Genomic DNA, 6,333 nt, shown 5'->3' on the forward strand with positions numbered 1-6,333 from the left:
CCTAGGGGGCACTGGAAAGCCACCTCGTCATACGACATATACATGGTGGATACCCCAAAGGACGGGAATGGCGATGGAACAGCGGAGGAGGATCCTTTCAAGAAACAGCCTAAACGCCGGCGTTAGCGGCGCCGCTCTAAATCCCGCCACAGCAAGAATGGAGATTCTGGCATCGGAGACAATAACACCCCGGATAGCACCGAAGACAACCCCCTCCAGCAAGATTCAGCACAGGAGGGCGGAGAAGCCAGCCCTCATGAGAGAGCGGCAGACGAAGAGGTAGAGGATGATAATTACATACCTCCCTCCGGAGACGAGGCAAGCCTCGACGACGACGAATTCGTCGTACCTGAGGATCTCGTTGAACAAGAGCGTTTTAAATGCAGGCTTATGGCCACGGCAAATAGCCTCAAGAAAAAGCAGCAACAGCTTACAGCTGATCAAGATTTGCTAGCCGACAGATGGACTGAAGTCCTCGCGGCCGAAGAGCATGAACTTGAACGCCCCTCCAAAAGATACCCCAAACGCAAGCTGCTCCCCCAATTAGAGGAGGAGGCATATGAACCTGCATCACCAGCGCACAATACGGCTGACCGACCACCTCGTGGCCGCGACAGAGAGGCCTCTAGGCCCTCCACTAGAACCGTACCCCGGCATCGCTCGAAAAGTACGAAGCCACGGGGGAATGCACCGGACTTGCGAGACATATTGGAGGATAAGGCAAGACAATCAATATCGAACTATGGATCGCGTGGGCGCCCCATGATGCACAACAATGATCGTCGCGCCGGATACTGCAATTCCGGTAGGGCCGAACACAGTAGACAAAGCTCGCTTGAGCTACGTCATGATATAGCCCAATATAGAGGCGCCGCACACCCACTATGCTTCACAGATGAAGTAATGGATCATCAAATCCCCGAAGGGTTTAAACCCGTGAATATTGAATCCTACGATGGCACAACAGACCCCGCGGTTTGGATCGAAGACTATCTCCTTCATATCCACATGGCCCGCGGCGATGATCTTCATGCCATCAAATACCTCCCACTCAAGCTTAAAGGACCAGCTCGGCATTGGCTTAATAGCTTGCCAGCAGAATCAATTGGGTGTTGGGAGGACCTGGAAGCCGCATTCCTTGACAACTTCCAGGGCACATATGTGCAACCACCAGACGCAGATGACCTAAGCCACATAATTCAGCAGCCAGACGAATCGCCCAGACAATTCTGGACACGGTCCTTAACAAAGACAAATCAAATAGTTGACTGTCCGGATGCAGAGGCCCTCGCAGCCTTCAAACATAACATCCGCGACGAGTAGCTTGCCCGGCACCTAGGACAGGAAAAGCCGAAATCCATGGCAGCCCTCACATCACTCATGACATGCTTCTGCGCGGGAGAGGACAACTGGTTAGCCCGCAGTAACAACCTCAGCAAAAATTCTGGCAGTCCGGATACCAAGGACCACAATGGCAGGTCGCGTCACAACAAGAACAAACGCCGTGTTAACAGCGACAACAATAAGGATACGGCAGTCAACGCCGGATTCAGAGGCTCCAAACCCGGTCAGCGGAAGAAGCCATTCAAAAGAACTACTCCGGGTCCGTCCAATTTGGACCGAATACTCGACCGCTCGTGCCAGATACACGGCACCCCCGAAAAGCCAGCTAATCACACCAATAGGGATTGTTGGGTATTCAAGCAGGCAGGCAAGTTAATTGCCGAAAACAATGACAAGGGGCTGCATAGCGATAACGAGGAAGAGACCCAGCCGCCAAACAATAGAGGACAGAAGAGTTTCCCCCCACAAGTGCGGACGGTGAACATGATATACGCAACCCACATACCCAAGAAGGAGCGGAAGCGTGCACTCAGGGACGTATATGCGATGGAGCCAGTCGCCCCGAAGTTCAACCCATGGTCCTCCTGCCCGATCACCTTTGATCGAAGGGACCACCCCACCAGTATCCGCCATGGCGGATTCGCTGCATTGGTTTTAGACCCAATCGTCGACGGATTTCACCTCACAAGAGTCCTGATGGACGGCGGCAGCAGCCTGAACCTACTTTATCAGGATACAGTGTGCAAGATGGGCATAGACCCCTCAAGGATTAAACCCACAAAGACGACCTTCAAAGGCGTCATACCAGGCATAGAGGCCAGCTGTACAGGCTCGGTTACACTGGAAGTGGTCTTCGGATCCCCGGATAACTTCCGAAGCGAGGAGTTAATCTTCGATATAGTCCCGTTCCGCAGCAGCTATCACGCTTTGCTCAGACGAACCGCGTTTCCAAAGTTCAACGCGGTGCCGCATTACGCATACCTCAAGCTCAAGATGCTAGGCCCTCGAGGAGTCATCACGGTCAACAGAAATACTGAACGCTCCCTCCGAACGGAGGAACACACAGCGGCTCTCACGGCAGAAGTACAGAGCAGCCTCTTAAGGCAATTCTCGAGTCCAGCCGTTAAGCGTCCGGACATGGCTAAACGCGCCCGGAGTAACCTATAACAAGACCACCTGGCACGTTTCGAGCACGCGTAGCAATGCGGCCCCAACCCCTGCCCTTACAAAATTGCAAAACTGGTCCTTCGCGTACATCAATACGCTCTAGAGATACCATGGGCATAGGGGGAGGGGCACGACCACCACAGGCCCAGAATGCGGCTTAACCACACCAGGGGCTCCCAAGTGTGTCACTCTTTTTATTTTTCTTTCTTTTCTTACCCACAGGACCCCGTTCACCAGAGGCCCTGTCCGGCAGTAGACCTGCCGAACTCACGATGCAACAGCCAGGGAAGGAAAAAGGCTACGACGAGTATCCAGGTGGTCTCCATTACGAGCATTAAATCCGTTTTCATACACCATTCCGCAGCCTACCCCTGGAGGGGGACATGTTTAATAGTCCTACCCCTTGCTTACCGCACTATTTGTATCATTCTGCATTCATGGCAGTATTCCTTGAATAAACAATGCATCGCTTTTTGCTTATAATTGCATTTCTTTCTTACATATATGTTCATTTATGACATGTTGCATCCGTACACTCTGGTACGGCTAAACACACCAGGGGCTTAAGTTCCCCACCTTATGGTGTGATAAGTCCGAACACTTTCACAAGTGCGGCACCCCGAACTTATAGCATTATATGCATCGGCTCCGAATCATGTCTTGGGTCAATAGTTGGGTTTGCCCGGCTCCCATGTTTTGGTACCTTACGTTCCGTTATATCGGCTAAGGTAGCACTGGGAGAACCACTGCGATTGCGCCCCGGTTGAGCTGGGCGAGCGCCTCAGTGGAGAAAGCTAAAACTGACCGTCATGATAAGGCGAGAGATGGTCGCTGTTCGAGAGGTCTTTTCGAGTCCCTAAAGACTTATGCCGCTTAGAGCGAGGAACCGGCTTTGTCCGGCCCAGGCGTGGATAGCGCCCCGAACTCGGTCTTCCGAACACTAGGGGCTTCGCCGAAATTTAAAATTGTAGAATTCTATGGCTAAGTGAGATTGTTCAAGCATTATAAGTTTGGTTGCCTTGTTCGTTGTGTTGAGCGCCTCCCTAGATGGACCCAAAAATGGGAACAAGAGCGCTCAAGTTTATCCCGAACACCCCAGCACTTGTGGCATGGGGGCTGAAGCCGACGACTTGCCATCTCTCAGATTTGATAAACGGCCGCACAGAAGGTAATATTTTAAATTAACAAGCGTTGCTTAGCGCATATGAACAAAGTTTTCAGCGCACAGGATAACACATTGCGAGTCTACTTAAATATTACATCTTTGGAGCACTCACCCGCAATCATGCGGGCACCCTTCAGGACACTCTTATAATACATTTCGGGTGTGCGATACTCCTTGCCCGCTGGCGCGCGTCCATCAGAAGCTTCTCAGCGTCCATCCTGCCCCAGTGCACTTTTGCATGGGCAAGGGCCCGACGGGCACCTTCAATGCAGGCGGAGTGCTTGACGACTTCAACCCAGGGACATGCATCCACCAGCCGCCGCACCAGGCCGAAGTAGCTCCCATGCATGGCCTCCTCGGGCCACAGCCGAACTATGAGGCCCCTCATGGCCTGTTCGGCCACCTTGTGGAGCTCGACCAGCTGCTTTAGCTGGTCGCTAAGGGGCACCGGATGTCCGGCCTCAGCATACTGAGACCAGAAGACCTTCTCCATTGAGCTCCCCTCCTCGGCCCGATAGAATGCGACAGCATCGGACACGCTGCGGGGCAGATCTGTGAACGCTCCTGGAGAGCTCCGAATGCGGGTAAGTAATAGGTAATTCACATTTACATGCTTACTTTGCATGAAAAATGCCTTACCCGCCGCTATCTTCTTTAACGCCTCGATTTCCTGGAGGGCCTTGTGGGCTTCGGCCTTAGCGGCTTTGGCACTCTCAAGAGCCGATGCAAGCTCGGACTCTCGAGTCTTTGAGTCGCGCTCCAAGCCCTCATGTTTTTCCACGAGAGCCTGGAGCTCTTGCTGCACCTCCGCCACCCGCGCCTCCTGCTTCTCTCGCTTGGCTTGCTCCGCAGCCGCATTGCGTTCCGCCATGGACAACGCCTCCTTCAGGGTCGCCACCTCGTTCGTGGCCCCTGGAGTACCCACGTTATCCTTGTTATTTCTCTTGCAACCAAAATCCTTTTCAGTAAGGTACAAATTTAATACGGTGTTACTCACCTTCCTTGTCCTCGAGCTGCTTCTTGGCACGGCCGAGCTCGTTCTCGGACCGCTCGAGGTTCTGCTTCAAAGCATCGACCTCCGCAGTCAGTGCGGCAGAGGTCAGCAGCGCAGCCTGCAATCCCATATTGACATATTTTTTAGAACTCCTGCGTATATCTTTTTAGATCCTCACTCCGGCTTTTCTTTCCGAACACCGAACTGAGCATCAGGGGCTACTGTCTATGCGGTATTATATTACATGTCTTAAAATTCTTACCTCAAAGCCTGTTAGAAGGCTGCTGCAGGCTTCGGTCAGCCCGCTCTTGGCGAGCTGAACCTTCTGAATCACCGCACTCATGATAGTGCGGTGTTCTTCTTCGATGGAAGCGCCGTTGAGCGCCTCCAACAAGTTATCCGGCGCCTCCGGTTGGACGGAGGCCGCCGGTGTCACAGTCTTGCCCTTCTTACGAAGGGGCTGCCTGCCGGACTCCGGAACCACTGCTGGTTCCGGTGCGGAGTCTGGTGCGAAGTCCGGGAGGTTGCCCTGCGGCACCTCCGGAGCCTCCCCCTCCTGATGGGTCCCCTCCTGGGATCCCACCTCGGCGTCGTCAGCGTCACGAGGGGTGGAGGCGTTTGGAAGTGAATCCATATCCGACGTGCCCAAGGACCCGCTCGACGAAGCGGGAAGATCGTCCTTGGCCGGACTACAGGTTGTATGCGGCATTAGAAAGACACCGCGTGGCAAAAAGAAAAATTACAAATCATCCAGGAATCCGGATACTTACAATCTTGCTAGGGGCTTGGCCCTTGAGGGCCACTCCTCGTCGCCATCGCCGATGTTGGCGGAGCAGTCCGGAGGAAGGGTCCTTCCCTTCTTGGACCTTCGGCCTCCCTTGTTGGGGAGGCCTTCCTCTTCTTCTCTCCCCACGCTTGGGGAGAGGCCTCTTTCTCTTCCTCCTCGTTTTCAGGGGAGGAGTCCGCCTCGGAGTCATCGGACGATGAGTCCGATACCACCTGACGTCGGGAACTCCTTCGGGTTCCCGTGGCCTTCTTATTGGCCTTCTTCTTTGGCATTATGTAAAGTGCCGGGACCAGCAGCCCTGTTAAACGGGCGTCCGCTGGGTCTTCTGGAAGGGGAGCCGGATAGTTAACTTGTCCGGACATCTTCTGCCAGTCCTGTTAAAGGCATTGGGAGTTTAGATCCCGCATGGAGTCAAACTATGAAAAACGAATGTCCCATAAAGGATAACATAGCTTACCTCGCCAGTTGAACGCTGTGAGCTGAATCCGCGATCTTCGGTAGCGGATGCGGGGGCTTCGGCGCCCTTGAACAGCACCCTCCAGGCCTCTTTGTACGTACTTTCGAAGATGCCGCTCAAGGTCTGCTGCTGTGCTGGATTAAACTCCCACAAATTGAAATCCCGTTGCTGGCAGGGGAGAATCCGGCAGACGAGCATGACTTGGATCACGTTGACAAGCTTGAGCTTCTTGTTCACCAGGGTCTGGAGACAGGACTGGAGTCCGGTCAGCTCCTCCAAACTACACCAAAGCAAGCCCTTCTCTTTCCAGGAGGTGAGCTGCATGGGGATGCCAGATCTGAATTCGGGGGCCGCTGCCCATTTAGGGTCACGCGGCTCAGTGATGTAGAACCACCCCGATTGCCACCCTTTGATGGACT

The sequence above is a fragment of the Triticum dicoccoides genome, chromosome 5B (genome assembly GCF_002162155.2).
Source record: "Triticum dicoccoides isolate Atlit2015 ecotype Zavitan chromosome 5B, WEW_v2.0, whole genome shotgun sequence".
NCBI classification, from domain to species: Eukaryota; Viridiplantae; Streptophyta; class Magnoliopsida; order Poales; family Poaceae; genus Triticum; species Triticum dicoccoides.